Source organism: Rutidosis leptorrhynchoides, chromosome 5 (assembly GCF_046630445.1).
Source record: "Rutidosis leptorrhynchoides isolate AG116_Rl617_1_P2 chromosome 5, CSIRO_AGI_Rlap_v1, whole genome shotgun sequence".
Lineage (NCBI taxonomy): Eukaryota > Viridiplantae > Streptophyta > Magnoliopsida > Asterales > Asteraceae > Rutidosis > Rutidosis leptorrhynchoides.
Window position 1 is genome coordinate 134,392,694 of NC_092337.1, and position 17,366 is coordinate 134,410,059.

Sequence of the window (17,366 nt, forward strand, 5' to 3'; positions counted from 1 at the left end):
CTTAGTTGTTTTACTTTTGTAGGGGTTCTATTTATGTCCCGGTTAGGCTCGTTTTAGATAGCATTTTCTTTTCTTTTGTTTGGTTTTGTTTAGGTTTTCTAGTTCGCGCCTTTTCAATGTTCGATTTTTTTTTAAAGTTCTTTCATATTCCAATGAAATTTTCAGTTTTTTCGTTAAAAAGAATGTAGCACATTATCATCAAATTCTTTCATATTTCTTGGAACAACTGTTGTCTAATTAGACCACTCTCAATGATTTTTTCGTCTTTCTTGCTTGTGAAAAAATACGTCGATGGCATGACCTCGTCGATTGCTCGTCGTTTTGCATTCGTGGTGCATTTAGTCGATGGATATCAGAATGTGAGACGGAGTAAATAAGGTTTCAACTTTTACATTAATAATATATTTATATTAATAGGAATCCATGAGTTTACTGTTTACACCATTATTATATTATGTGAGAGATATTTTTTTTAAAACTCAATTAAGCCGTTGGAGCTTAGAAACACCATTTAATTTTTTTATTTATTTACATTTTATCATCTGTTATAATTCAGTAGGCTTATAACTACCTTTAGTGGTTTGATTCTTGATGTTATAATTCAGTAGGCTTATAACTACCTTTAGTGGTTTGATTCTTGATGTTATAATTCAGTAGGCTTATAACTACCTTTAGTGATTTGATTCTTGATTTAGAATACTAATAATGAAGTGTAAGAACAAAGATGATAATGGAGAGAAAGAAAGAAACACTTTGTAAGTGTGAGAAATGGTGCAAGTTTAATGCTTGCATTCATGAGTATTTATAGCCTAAAATCTCAATATAAAAATACATACTTTGTGTACCAAAATTGACTATATGTATACACCAAAATTGACTATCCATATCTATATTATTATTATTATTATAACACTCCCCCTTGGATAGCAATTTTATTTTGTTGAAGATCAACTATAAATTACTGCCTCGTTAAAAACCTTGCTAAAGAAAACCCAGTGGGAAAAAACTTTAGCTAAGGGAAAAAGAGTGCAGCATGGAGTTGACTCCCCCTCAAGTAGACATCGCTTCAGCTGTTACATCTTTTGAACATGTCTCATGCCAATGTTATGAACGTGTGTTCTGAAAATAGCAGTTGGAAGTGCTTTCGTGAAAAGATCAGCAGAGTTTTTGCTAGATTGCACATATCTCATTTCAATCTGGTTGTCCTTAATGAGATTTTGAGTGTATGAGAAGAATCTAGGTGGTATGTGTTTTGTTCGGTCACTTTTGATATACCCTTCTTTCATCTGTGCTATGCAAGCTGCATTATCTTCATAGATAGTTGTTGGACTTTTATCGCGTTCTAGTCCACAAGAATCAGTAATGAGTTGTGTCATTGATCTCAACCAAAAACATTCTCGAGTAGCTTCATGTAATGCAATCACTTCGGCATGATTTGACGATGTAGCAACAAGTGTTTGTTTTTGAGAACGCCATGATATTGCAGTACCTCCATTTAGGAATACATATCCAGTTTGAGATTTAGCTTTATGTGGATCAGATAAATAACCTGCATCTGCATAACCAACCAAATCTTGTTTTGATTCGTTAGAATAAAATAATCCTAAATCAGTAGTTCCTCGAAGGTATCGAAATATGTGTTTGATCCCATTCCAGTGTCTTTTGGTAGGAGCAGAGCTGAACCTTGCCAACAAATTAACTGCAAAAGAAATGTCAGGTCTTGTACAATTTGTAAGATACATAAGAGCTCCAATTGCACTAAGATATGGTACTTCTGGTCCAAGAATGTCTTCTTGATCTTCACATGGACGAAATGGATCAGCTTCAACATTGAGTGATCTAACAACCATAGGAGTACTTAATGGTTTTGCCTTGTCCATATTGAAACGTTTCAAAATCTTTTCAGTATATGTTGTTTGATGTACAAGTAAACCATTAGGCATATGCTCAATTTGTAAACCAAGGCAATACTTGGTTTTTCCGAGATCTTTCATTTCAAATTCTTTCTTTAGAAGTTGAATGGCTTCATGGATCTCTTTATTTGTACCTATGATGTTAAGATCATCAACATAAACAGCTATGATCACATATCCGGATGTTGTTTTCTTAATGAAAACACAAGGGCAAGTAAGATTATTTGTATACCCTTTGCTTATCAAGTAATCACTTAATCGGTTATACCACATACGTCCCGATTGTTTTAACCCATATAAAGATCTTTGTAATTTAATCGAATACATTTCTTTGGGTTTTGCATTTGATGCTTCTGGTACCTTAAATCCTTCAGGTATCTTCATATATATATCACTATCAAGTGATCCATATAGATAAGCAGTCACAACATCCATGAGATGCATTTCTAAATTTTTAGAAACTGCCAGACTGATTAAGTACCTAAAAGTAATTGCATCCATAACAGGAGAATAAGTTTCTTCATAATCAATTCCCGGTCTTTGAGAAAAACCTTGAGCTACAAGTCTAGCTTTATACCTTGTAACTTCATTTTTCTCATTTCTTTTTCGGACAAAAATCCATCTGTATCCTACAGGTTTCACATCTTTAGGAGTGAGAATGATGGATCCGAAAACTTTTCTTTTATTGAGTGATTCTAATTCAGCTCGTATTGCTTCTTTCCATTGAGCCCAATCATGTCTATTTTGACATTCAACCATAGATGTTGGTTCTGGATCATCATCATTATTCATGATGTCATATGCAACATTAAATGAAAATTTCTCATCAAGATTTTTCATTTCATTTCGGTTCCATAATATTTTTGAATATGCATAATTGATTGCAATTTCTGTATTGACATCATCAATCTCCTCTGCAGTAGGAGTACTGATTTGTGGTTCTTCTTGAACACTTTCTTTTACTTCATTATCAGCTGATTTTCTTTTTCGAGGATTTTTATCCTTTGAACCGATTGGTCTTCCACGTTTCTGACGTGGCAAAGATTCATGAGTGACGTTATTGCCAGCTTTTGGAATTTCAATTCGAGCTGGAGTATTTACTGCTGGTATATATGATTTTGTCACCGTTTTTGTATCTGTAAATGCATCAGGCAATTGATTTGCAAGTTCTTGTATATGCATTATCTTTTGAACTTCTGTCTCGCATTCTTTTGTGCGAGGATCAAGATACTTTAATTGAGGTTCACACCATGAAACATCATTTTCTTTATTTTTCATTTCTCCCCCTAATCTAGGGAACAATGTTTCATTAAAATGACAATCAGCAAAACGTGCTGTAAAAACGTCACCTGTCATAGGTTCAATATACCTTAATATTGAAGATGTTTCATATCCAACATATATTCCCAACCTCCTTTGAGGACCCATTTTTGTACGTTGTGGTGTCGCAATTGGAACATACACTGCACAACCAAATGTTCTAAGATGGGAAATATTTGGCTCTTGACCAAAAGCAAGTTGTAGGGGGGAATATTTATGACTTGCACTTGGTCTGATGCGAATCAATGCAGCAGCATGTAAAATTGCATGACCCCATATAGATACAGGGAGTTTTGTTCTCATTATCAATGGTCTAGCGATTAACTGTAAACGTTTAATCAATGACTCGGCTAAACCATTTTGTGTATGCACATGAGCAACAGAATGTTCAACAACAATTCCTATAGACATGCAATAGTCATTAAATGCTTGAGATGTAAATTCACCAGCATTATCAAGTCTCACCCTTTTAATGGTGTAATCAGGAAAATGAGCTCTCAATTTAATAATTTGGGCAAGAAATTTTGCAAATGCCACATTACGGCTTGATAACAGACAAACATGAGACCATCTGCTAGATGCGTCTATTAGAACCATGAAATATCTAAATGGTCCACATGGTGGATGAATTGGTCCACATATATCACCTTGAATTCTTTCAAGAAACATTGGTGATTCTTTCTCAACCTTAAGTGGTGAGGGTCTAGTTATCAATTTTCTAAGAGAGCAAGATGTACATGGAACCATTGTATCATGATGGATTTTTCTATCCTTTAGTGGATGTCCATGAGTACATTCAATAATCCTTTTCATCATTGTTGATCCTGGATGGCCTAATCTGTTATGCCATAAACTGAATACACCAGGATCAATATATTTTTCGTTAACTACCATATGTATTTCTGGTACATTTATATGTGTATAATGTAATCCAGAACTAAGTCTTGGCAGTTTTTCAACCACATGACTCTTGTCAGTGATACTTAAATATTTCTCATTTTCTGTTGTCACTGACTGATAATCATACCCGTTAAGGTATATGTCGGAGAAACTCAATAAATTTCTGCTTGACTTGGGAGAAAATAAGGCATCATTTATTAAAAATTTTGTACCATTTGGTAGTATGAAATTTGCCTTTCCTATCCCTTTTATCAAGTTAGCAGGTCCTGATATTGTATGTATAGTTCCTTCCGTTGGTTTTAGATCAATAAAATATTTCTCGGATTTAAGTATAGTGTGTGTAGTTCCACTGTCTGCTATACAGAGATCTCCACCACTTGATTGATGTTGTATTCCAGCAAAATTCATATTGAACTTCATATATAAGAAATAAATAGTGAGTACATTAATATTACACAATATTTTAAACGCAAATAGATAGTACTGAAACATTTAGCAAACATAATGACAAAGACAGACGATATTAAATCGTTTATTTTTCAAAAGACACACAACTTAAACATTCAAGAAATCTTCATATAAATCAGATGGTTTCTCAGTGACTGTTGGATCAATATTATCCACAAAATTTACTTCCTTTTCTTTACCTTTCAGCGAATCCTGATACATCTTAACAAGATGTTTAGATGTTCGGCAAGTATTAGCCCAGTGGCCCATTCTACCACATCTGTAGCAAGATTCTTCAGAATTTTTAGAAGAATTTTCTTCAACATCTTGTTTAATGGGCTTGTTTTGTGGTTGATATTTATATTTTCGTGGATTACTATTTCTTTGACCACCACGGCCACGACCACGACCACGTCCACGCCCATTACCATTACCATAAGGATGGTTTCTACCATAGTTATGGCTTTTGGCATGATGATGGTGATGGTTATTATAACCACGACCTTGCCCGCGTCCTTGTCCCTGTTTATAATTATTTGCAGTATTTGTTTCAGGGATTGCAAGTGTACCAGTAGGACGGGATTGCTGATTTTTCATTAATAGCTCATCATTTTGCTCTGCAACTAAGAGATATGAATTAAGTTCAGGATATGTTTTGAACTTTAGCATTCTCAAATTTCTTTGCACTGTGATGTTTGCAGCATTCATTGTGGAGAAAGTTTTCTCCATCATATCTGCATCACTAATTTCATGTCCACAGAATTTAAGTTGTGAACATGTATTATACAGAGCTGAGCTGTATTCATTTACTTTCTTAAAGTCTTGGAACCTTAATGTTCTCCATTGTTCCATTGCAGCTGGAAGTAAAATTTCTCTTTGATTATTGAATCTGCTTTTGAGACCTTCCCATAAAACATGGGGATCTTCTACAGTCACATAATTATTTTGTAAGCATTCATCAATATGTTGATGAATAAAGCAACATGCCGTAGCTTGTTCTTTTTCAGAACAAGTGTTGTTTTCATTTATGGTTTCAAGAATGACCATTGATTTAAGATGCATTTTTACTTTTATAACCCATGGCATGTAGTTGTTTCCAGTTGATTCTAAAGGAGTAAATTTAAGCTTTTCCAGATTCGACATTTTCTATTATCAAAAATTAAAACAAACATCATGATAAATTAGAGTCAATTTATATTCATAAGTATATAAACATTAAACATAAATTTAATATAACATAAATGATAAGTAGGTGACAGTGTCGACCATGTGTAAGCAATCATAAATAAATGTTATATAACAAAAATATAAATATTAGTAAACATAAATGAAAATTTGGCGACAGTGTCGACCATATATTTTTTCAGGTGGTATAACCGACCTATATCATTCTGGTGGTATAACCGACCATATATCATTTTGGTGGTATAACCGACCATATATCATTTTGGTGGTATAACCGACCATATATCATTTTGGTGGCAGAGCCAACCATATTTAGTATTAAGATTATCGTGCTGATAACTTGTTATAATTCAGTAGGCTTATAACTACCTTTAGTGGTTTGATTCTTGATGTTATAATTCAGTAGGCTTATAACTACCTTTAGTGATTTGATTCTTGATTTAGAATACTAATAATGAAGTGTAAGAACAAAGATGATAATGGAGAGAAAGAAAGAAACACTTTGTAAGTGTGAGAAATGGTGCAAGTTTAATGCTTGCATTCATGAGTATTTATAGCCTAAAATCTCAATATAAAAATACATACTTTGTGTACCAAAATTGACTATATGTATACACCAAAATTGACTATCCATATCTATATTATTATTATTATTATAACATCATCTATATATACTACAAATTATACAAATTTATTTAACACTTTCACCACAATTCACTATATACATTAACCCACTTTATCATCTATTTTATAGCCACTTTTACTCAAATTTTTTTACTACAAAATGTCTAAAAAATCATCCACAAACAAAACAACCAAAACAAAACTTACAAATTCCAACGACTCCCGAACAAAATATGTTTCAAGCAATACTTGATAATCTTCTTTACTCGTAATCAACCCGATCATCCACTAAACAACAATAATTTGTTTCACAAATGGATTTCACTCAATTTTTTTCACAACAACAAAATGTTGTTTTATCCATATGCTCCACAAATGTCGTTTATTCCGTGGTTATGTCAACAACCCATATCGACTTCTATTTCAACAAATTATCAAACACCCATTCCAACGCCAATTCAAGCACCATCTGACGATTATGAAGAATGTGAAACCCATGAAGTCGAAACCCATGAAGAGCCCGAGGCATCCGACACAAAAGGAAAAAAATGAAAAGGGCTAAAACTTGCGTGGAACAACGACGAAACGCGTATCTTTGCCGAATATTGGTCTTGGGTTTCTCAAGATATAGAGCACGAAACCAATCAATCAAATGACTCTTTTTGGTGAACCGTCTGAAAACAAGACAATTCACAAGTTACTGAGCAATGATGATCCGACCAATTAACTGGAAATGGTCAAAGATTGCAAAGGGCGTTACCATATACATTATATGTTATGCCAAACTTGGGAGATGACAATCCAAACCTGACTCAAGACAATCTGAACGCGAACCTGGACCCTTGCGTCTCTCTTCCAAGTTTGACTCAATCCACCGTCCACCTGGTCGTGCGAAGAGTCAAAGGAATTTCACCTCTTCGGATGCAGCCTCTTGATATTCTTCAGAAGAAGCCCAAGCTTCGGTTGTCGATTCCGCGCTTGCTACAAAACTTACTATGAATGAGTTAGAAAGGAAGCAAAGACGCGTACGATGTCTGAACTACTAAAACTTCTAGCACACCCGATTTCTCAAAATATTCCTCGAAGACAATATGATTTGGTCATGAAACCTCGGAACAAGATTCACAAGAAGTATGCCAATGTGTTTGACTCTGACGACGAAGAAAAAATCTACTATTTTAAAGTCTAGTTTATAATTATGTATTTTTAACGTATTAGTGTTTAATTTATGTTTAAGTTTATGTAACGTTTAAGTTTATGAAATGTTTTTATAATTAATTTAATATTTTATTTTAAATAGTTTTAATATTTTATTTTTAATAGTTATATATGTAAAATATAATATGATCTGATATATTATATTATATTATATTATATATTATATTATATTACATCATATTATATTATGTAATAATAATAATTTTTATTATTTTTATTATTATAATAATAATAAAGTTTGATATTAAAAAAAAAAGAGGTGGGTTCGTTAAGGAATATGTCATGGTTAGGAAGAAATGTCTTGATGTAAAAAAAATTGTGATGTACGTGATGCTGATATAATTTTTTTTTTGAAAAGCAAGTACAACTTTTTATTAATATAACAGATATTTACATGTTGTGTCTATATCGAACTATACAAGAGATTGTAAATCTACGAATATAAACAATGATTATTTTTGGAGATAAGAGCTTGATTGCATTTGAAGTGCAAGCTGGGAAGGGTTGAGGAAGTTGCGCCGAACGAGCGGCGACAAAAGTAACTCAAACTACCCATTTAATCTCGAGCACATTATTGCCAAAGATAGTCATATAGACTACAAGGCATAATTTGGAGGACTATTTGGATGCTACACGTGGATGGTTGTTGGTGTAGATGTGGAAGAGTTACCCGTCTAGCCAATCCCTATTCTTTGTGATGATGAGCAAGCATATGATGAAGGGTTTATTAACCATTGGTGTCATTCTAGAGATGATATTTTGAAATGTTTGGTTATCCAACTAAAACTTTGAGTTTGTATTTCGGTTAGGATTGCGGCTAGGATCCATTCTTTTTTGCTGAAAACCTTGAGATTCCGATGTTTCCATATTATGTAGTTACATGTCCATTTAGTAGCTTGCCAAATGAGGGATCCTAATGTATTGTTTGTGAATGGTTGTGTGGATGAGTGGGCTTCTTCCTTATTTGTGATGGTGAGTTGTTGTAAATTCCACCATTTTAGAACTAGTGACCATATGTTAGACGACTTGGGACATTGAAATAGTACGTGATCAGTTGTTTCGACGTGGGAGGTGCATAGGGGGCACAATATAGTATCGAGATCAACATCGCGCTTATCAAGTTCGGTTCTTGTTGGTAATCGTCCGAGTTTTGTTCTCCATGTAAAAATGTTGACTTTTTGCGGTATGCTTTTGTTGCATGTTGTTTTTATCGTTAATGTAGGTTGCATGAGCTTTAGGTTGTCGATGATTTTTGTAAGAGCTTTCGTGGTGAAGGGTCCGGATGGATCAAGTGTCCAACTCCATGAGTCTAACCTGTCAGATACAACATACGATGATAATGATTGTGTTAGCTCGGAAAGTTCATTTAGAGTTCGCTCTCTAGGTGGCCTGGTCCAATTTCAGCTTCCGGTTGTTGCGCTATTGTGAGAATTAATTCTATCGGCTACAGTGACAGTTTTGTTGGAATCAAGCATGTAAAGTCTTCGATAAACATCGCATAGACGTGTGGTTCCGCACCATGTGTCGGTGCAAAAGAGAGTATTGGCACCATTTCCGAGTGACTTGATGATTGAGCTTGAGAATCCTGTGCGTATGTTGTCCGCTATTTTCCCGACTTTGATGATTTCATTCCATAAGGTACGTCGCTGAATGATATGAGTATTATAGTTGAGACTAGTCTTACCCGAAAGTTTTGTTCTTAATTTTAAGAAGAAACTATTTTGAAAATGAAAGAACTATTCAATCTATAAATGCTTACTTTTTATCTTTTGACTTTGAAGGTGCATGAGCTGACGAGCGTGATACATGTCGACTAATCTTAAAAGCTATTCGTAGGACCAATCTTTATATTGAAAAATGGTTGAGCTGAGCTTTACATGATCAATTATAGACTGTATCAACGCATATACAAAATGAAAGGTTTATGGGCTCCTTCAATCAAAATCAAAGTAAATTATTAATCATAATTTATCCATCAACAAAAAAAAAAAAAAAAACAAACATGGTCACGTGTTAAATGGTGTAAACCCACGCCACATTTCTCAAAATTTTCAAGTGAAAATTATGTTAGGCTATTTATTGTTAAATCATGCGTGCATCCTTTAGTGATCATATTTGAAACACGTCTTATATCTCATTAAATCGATCAATTGTGCCTTGCCTTAAAGGGAATTAAAATGTATCAATTGTTATTGTTAATTGTGTTCATATTCGGGTATGGTCCCGCTTTGATACTAGCCAACCAAATAAATTGATCGATCATAGCTTATGTGCTGTTTATTTCTTGAAGATTAATTTGCAAATTCATGCCATAAATACATATCAAAACTTATCATATTTCTCGTATGTTGTTGACCAATCGACAACGGACTTGTATCTTTAGTCCATTTTTTTTTTTTTCAATTTCATGTCATATACACATATCAAAACTTATCGTATTTTATTTTTATATCTTGGTATCCAGACTTGTAACTACCCGCTTTGCAAGTAGCCTAGAGTCATCTCAGGACGAGAATTAATTACTTCAGTTTTGGATTCGAACCCATAGCATTCACTTTTAGGTGTTGTTTGTTTTTAAAATGTTTTTGTCTGAAAATTTGTTGACCACGTCTGTAAAGAAGATGTGGCCTGAAGGTCTGTATGTTGAATATTGAAGACTATTTGCTTTTATGTCTACAAAATAACTTAATCATGTCTGCAACAGTTAGAAGCACTTTTCTAAGTCTGTGAGGTTGCAGACAGAATAGGATATTATTTTATCTTCTGTCTTCAGAAAAACAAATAGTCTGCAATAAAAACGTCTGCGAACGCGCAGACATAAGACATAATAAAATCTGCATGTTGAAAAACAAACGACCTAACCAATTCACCAGCCCTGGAGTCCATATATATTTTCTAGTGTAACACTGAGCCTGGCAGCCCAGCAAGTAACAACCCAGAAGTAATGTAGTAATACTGGTCCAGCCCATCAAGTAATAACACAGAAGTCATATATTAAAAATTTGGCCAGCTATATAGTACTCCCTCCGTCTCATATTTATTGTCATCAGACAAAAAATACACAGTTTTAGGAAATCCCACTAACTTCATTTCTCCACCAATGAAATATCTTCTCTCTCCAGATCCACCAATGAAATATCTTCTTTCCTTTCTACTTATGGAAGTGGACAATTAATTTGGTACATCCCAAAATGAAATAATGGGACGGAAGGAGTACCATTATTCTATCCTATCATATCCTACTATATATCATATCCTTCCTATCCTACTATACATTAAAAGAGTTTTTATTAAGTAATAATTAATTCTAAAACCTTCTTTTAAACCATTAGATTAAAAATTGACAATCTAATACCCTTTAATCCAATGTTCTATATTAATCTCTTATTACCACTGTTGTAAACGGCGTCCGTTGCAACCGTTGCGACGCCCGTTGCGGCGTTTTGGTGGCTAAACTGTTTCGACCCCGTCTCGCTTTCTTATAAGTCGGTCAACGGTCAAAAGTCAGGTCAAATGCAGGAAAAATTGGGTCAACGCCGGTCAAAAGTCAGAAATTCGGTTAAAATCTGTCATAAGTCGGTCAAATCAATCAAAATTGACTTAGTTTAGTATTATATTTTGTATTATATTAACACTAATAGCAATTATAGGTACAAACTTGTCAACGAAGGTTTTCTAACTCTAAAATATGTGTAAATATATATCTATATATATAAAAGTCAACATTAGTCAACATCCGTTTCGACCCCGTCTCGGCCCCGTTTTTTCCGTTACGACGTTTTGAGGTCGTTACCGTTTCGACCCCGTCTCGCGTATTTTTCAACGTTGCTTATTACTATTAGGTAATAAATTAATTTTTAATTATCAATTATCAATTAATAAAAAAATACGGGACCTAATCCCTTTCATTTTCTTAAAACTTGAAAAACCCTAGAATACATAATGATCAACTTCACGATCATCTTTCCCCTACTCCGATTGCATCCCAACAACTGATATCATCTCATTCAATTATCCCTCACCATTGATTATGATCTCATTTAATTTTGTATCACTAAGTAGTCTTTGTTAAATTTCGTTTAGATGATGCAGTACGGCTATGATTGTAATATGGAATTCACCCATTGGATTGAAGTACATAATTGTTTCATACAAAAAGAAATTTCGATTTCATAAATATGTAACCTTTTAGTTTGATGTGGTAAAAGTTCGATTTCTTAAATATGTTTGTCACCCTCTCAAAAGTTATTAGTTGTGTCAATGTGGCAGTGTTGACCCATATGGAGTATGCAATATATGTTGTTGCTTCTAACTTGTGTTTAAATTTAGGTCAGAATATTTAAAGATGATACTGTTAATCTTGATGGGGCTGGTGACAACAAATGCATTGAAATCAAATGCGAACAGGTTTGTATTCTAATAAAGTTGCTTCCTTTTGTGTTTATGGAGTAGCATATATGCTTTAACTCTACTAAGCTTTTGCAGTTTCTTTATAAGGTTTTGATGGATGCAACAGTTACTTTATGTGATTGCAATGTTGATTATAACAACAAAAGAATCCCAACCTTACAGTTGACAGGGTAACCATATGGTATTTCAAATGTATACTCTATTAATAATCATTTTGTTCTATTGATTTTGTTCCTTCCTCAAATTACACCGGCTTAGATTTAGATACATCTAAGCATGTATGGGCCTTCTCTGCTATTAGAATTTCTTAAACCATACCAATGCTACATGCATACGAATGTTCACATGACCAATCCTTTTTTGTTATTTTTTTAAGCATATTGTTATAAACTATATTCTCCCCCAACCTATATCAGTTATTGTAATGATTAATGAATGATATATAATGGCCATTCACATCAGATTTCAAGAAAAAGATGGCTATTGGTATGCTGGTGATATACTCCAAATATTGCTTTTTTTCCTACACGAGTTCATTGAATGAATTAGATGAAAGAACTTATATTATTAATATGTTGGTTTAAAACTCTCGAGAAACCCCAAGTGTTTCTGTGACTAAAATGTTTCTTAGACATATTTCGTGGGACTAAATGTATTCGCTTAGGAAATACATCATCGTTTCAATAAGCTTACCAAGTTCTTATATGTTCAATGATTTTTGCTGAATAGTGAAATTAACCATCTTAGACTTCTCTAGATGAGATGTAATCTATCCAAAGCGTTAGATATACTATGATTTTCTAATGGCCTCAATTAACAGTTGGCACTCTCTAGTCAAATAAGTTTTCAATATTCCATAACATGGTTGAGCAAAAATGGTCATCAAAAGGTTCTTTGTTGCAGTGTAAGAATACATATTTCACCTGTTACATTCTTACATTAGAGGTGCTAAAATGAGCGGGTCTGGTTATGGAGTCAAACGATTGAACGTTCGTGAGTAGTTTCCAGTGTGTTATTTGTTTCATTGTTTCAATGTCACGTTAACTTGAAACTCTTGTCAGATTTTTATAAAACAAACAAGTACTGTATATAGTTATAGTTACAAAGATTATATTAACATAGTATTAGTTATATTTTGCAATTGTTTGGGAGTTTCTCTTGAGGTTGTGACTGGTAATGTAGATAAAGTAGTGGGCGAAGCTTCAATGTGGTCGTAAATTTCATCTAGGTTAGTATATTTTTTTTGTTATTATTGATTGATTACTTAATTGATTTTAGTGTAATTTTTATTACCGAGACTTTGTGCCATTTGATTAATTGATATTTGACCATATTATGGATCCTACCTTACATTTGACTGTTTCGTGCAGGTTCTTCATTTTGATAAACTATGATCATCGTATAAGAACATGGTATGTATTCGTACTTTATAAAGAATTGATGTTGATATGTGACAGTCCAGTAACGCGTTTAATATATATTAATCAAATATATCAAACAAGCAAGCCCCGAGAAAAAATAACATTAAATAAAGTTACTCTTCTAATGTTATATTCCTAATTTACGATACATTAGATGTTCTATAGTTTGCAGCAGGTTACAAATCTGAGTGGCTTGGACCATATATTGTGTTGTAATAAATATCGTTTACAAAGATGAGTGGGTTGGGCAATGTGTCAATATGGGCAGGCTAAAAATCGGTGTAAGTAAAAGCATTCACATATTGTATTGATTTATCTCAATCACTCACTATGTTACAATGATGAATGGGTTGGGCATAGTGTCAAATTGGGTCGGTTTAACCCGTCAACATTTATTTATATTAATCATAGGCTAAATATCTGACATTTTCTACTTATGATTATGTGTACTTTCATTGATTATGTTTATGTGTACTTTCATTTAGAATTTTTGATAGCAGCTGTAGTTATTATAACTTCGTGCCTAAAACGCATTCCAGATGCTAAAGTCGCAAATTATCAGTTTCGAGAGGCGTAAGTGTCAATTACAATCAATGCAGCTATAAAGGTATCAACTTATCCCGAGATATGTAAATTTAGTTGATTATTATTTTGGTCTGTTAAACGTGTGGTGGTGTTATAATATTGATCTGCAAAAGGGAAATGGGTTCAAATTGCAAAGAATGACGCTTTATTAAAATTTAGTCAAAAGTTTATAGAATGGATCATAAAGTGGTAGATTAGTTGACTCTCTCATGTAACAACACATTAGTATTCATTACTGTAGGTTCTTTTATTACAATTATAATAAAATGAGTAGTGATCATTCAGTTCAATTACAAAACTGGATTTGTTGCCCATGATATGCAAAGTTTTTATATGTTACTGATTTGTTTATGCTGAATATATTAATGTAATGTGCGATGTACATACCGTATGTTGGTTATGTTAGATGTACATACGAAACCAATTCATATTCCCTTATATATATATATATATATATATATATATATATATATATATAGGGGAAGGTTCAAACTTTAACCTAACCTCACATGATCCATACTAAAAAAAACTACTTGAACTTTTTATAACCTATTACCTTATCGCCCATTTTTACAGTTTTAAAGTGAGTTGATACAGAGCTTATCTCATCATTGTGAATAACAGTTATAATTTATTGTTCCAGTTAGCAAGAAATGACCTCTACAGGGATCTACAAATGCACTACCTAAAAAATGTTGTTGCATAGCAGTAGTGAAACACAAAGTTACTTTCCCTTTGTTCTTTAAAAGAAAATATTTAACCGTAAGTTATTCCATTACAGATTGTATAATAGCAATCTAAGTTACTCCATACATATAAATAGCAAACGGTCATAACGTCGTTTACCGTTTTAACCTTCGTGTGAGAAGTGTCGTTTGATCAAGAGTCTGTTGTTTAGGGAGCTTATATACCTTCTCAGTTAAAAAAGTAAAAAAAATATTACGGGTTATATGTAATACATAACGTTTGTTTCAAACCTTTTGCTATTGCGAATGAAATTAGGGTTTTCAATTTTGGGTTTTTTTGGGTGCGATTTCAGTGATATTTTAGTGATAATTCAAGTTTTATGAAGTAGATTGTTAGTTTTAGTTAGTAGTATGTTGTGTAGAAAGAAGCGTAAGAAAGGAAATTATAGTGATACTACACCAGATGATTTGTCTGATTTGTGTAGTGTGAGATCTATATTCCCGACTGTGTCAAAATATAAAGTTGTTTGTGATGTCATGAGGGTTAAGCCTCAGAAATAAAGTTGAGGTGAGTTAAATGATTATTTCTCTTATAGGATTTTAGTTTAATTAGCATGTGAACATGTGAATGTGATCATTTATTGTAGTCAATGACCATTTCATTGCATATAATATGATTTGTCTATTGATCATATTATTTGATATTTGATATATGCCAGATCGTGGCACCTACATATGAAAAGGAGAAAGCCAACACCAAGCTCTAACCAAACATATTTGAAGACAGTGGTAATGAGCTTTCATGATGCTTATTTTGGATAACACTTTATGTTATGTTATTGTTAAACCCTTTAAATATTGTTCAAGTTCTGGACATAACCATTTTGTATTATCGCGAGTCTAAGCGGGAGTAATATTAACTTATATACATGCTGCAGGAAGTAATTAATGAAGAATATGAATTGTCAAAAAATCTCAAGACGGAATGGGGAGCTGGCGTTTTTGATGCAGTAGTTGCTGCTTTTATGGAGATATTTACTAAGATGATGCACTTCCTGTCCATTTATATGCACGTATCTTTTGGCCTCATTTCGCTTCCATTTGGCAAGAAAAGAAAATATTCATAGGAGATCAGGTTGTACTTGAATTAAATTTTTTTTTTTTTTTTTTTTTTTTTTTTTTTTTTTTTTTTTTTTTTTTTTTTTTTTTTTCAGATTTGACTTCATCATGTCATCCTTTTATTTTTAAATACCTAACCATTGGATGTTTTCAAAAACTACGATTTGTTTTTTCAGATCAGAACTTTGCGCAAAAATCCGAATGTGAAATCAATGAACCCGGGTATGAAAATCTTCATATGATTACAGGTTATACTTTAATTGTTTTTTTTCGAGATTTTCTTGATCAAGTCATCGTCATATGTATAAACCGTACAAAACCGTACAATTGATGTTCTCAAGAACAAGTATTTTATTAATCGGAGTTAACTCATATTACAGAATCTGATAACGGTTATGTTTGATCAAATCATTCCTACAATTAACCCCGAGGATGATTTTTTACAGTATATTTAATGCAACTTTCAGTTGGTTTCCTGCAAAGATTGAGAGGCAAAAACATTTTGAATATGGTTCAAAACACCATCTCTATCTAATACCCTGCTTGGTTGAACGTCAAATAGAGGTATGCATAACTTACTCTTGAAAAGTTTTTATTTTATTTTATTTTATTTTTTCGGCGAAAAAACAGAAAACTTCATAAAAACATGGAAACTTCAACAAAAATTGAAGCCCAATTAACGTACAACCAAAGTCAACCGAGCTTAAAACAAAACTACAAACCTACCAAGCTCGAACTTAAACAAAAGATCTAATCAACGAAAAAGAAAAAATGACCACGATACAAAAGACAAGGAAGATCGAGATATAGAGGGTGACCAATCAAACGTAGGACGGACGATTAGCAACCATCTAAACGCCGACAACATTAAGCGTCTTTTATATACATCGTAAATTTGTTACATTAAATACGCTTATATTTACTGTTACTTTGGAATATGTACGGATGCTCGTGAATAAGGGGTGCCTTGTGGGTGGACCATGCTGCCAAATTGTATGAATTCGTTTTGAACCAGAGGAGCACTACTGATTACGTTTTGGGTCTCATTCATAATTGCAAACTTAAGGATCGAGAATGTAAACACCATTTGTAATATATGTTATTACTCAAATTAATTTCAAAATGTTAATTTATCCATTACGAATATATTACATATCAACGTAAATATAATGACAACAGTAATAGTAGTATTGACCGTCTTCATGTAGGTGAGCCACAAGTCAACAACCAAATATGAAATTGCAGGGTATACTTGAACGAGGATGTGACTCCCATCAATCTCTTAGGACAACGTAAGTAATATATAATCACTATCATAGACTTTATTACTTTTGCTGATCATATACATAGCATTGTATATGTATATTTTAGTGGCTAAAGGTCAAAAGCAGAAGTTACGCGAACTATAATGAAAAGGTGTGGAATATCTGCTGAAAATAAGTATAGCGGTTATGTTTCCGCCTTAATAAAAGACTGCGGTTTAATCCGCCAAGTTTTCGCGGACAGTTAAGCAATCCGCAGACCGCGGATATTTCGAA

The 17,366-nt window shown here is 33.1% G+C and overlaps 1 long non-coding RNA gene across 3 annotated transcripts; it reads left to right on the top strand.

Annotated features, from left to right (window-relative positions):
* Positions 1 to 11,527: 11,527 nt before the first annotated feature.
* LOC139848284 (uncharacterized) lies at positions 11,528 to 17,098 on the top strand. Of its 3 annotated transcripts, none has more exons than XR_011759902.1 (9): positions 11,528 to 11,808; positions 11,937 to 12,014; positions 12,093 to 12,198; positions 13,388 to 13,429; positions 13,978 to 14,045; positions 15,429 to 15,498; positions 15,648 to 15,844; positions 16,005 to 16,076; positions 16,296 to 17,098. It is a non-coding gene; the product is annotated as an uncharacterized lncRNA (long non-coding RNA). The 3 variants fall into 3 exon arrangements; XR_011759900.1 differs by having other exon boundaries at positions 16,005 to 16,050; XR_011759901.1 differs by having other exon boundaries at positions 12,093 to 12,187; positions 16,005 to 16,050.
* Positions 17,099 to 17,366: the final 268 nt, after the last annotated feature.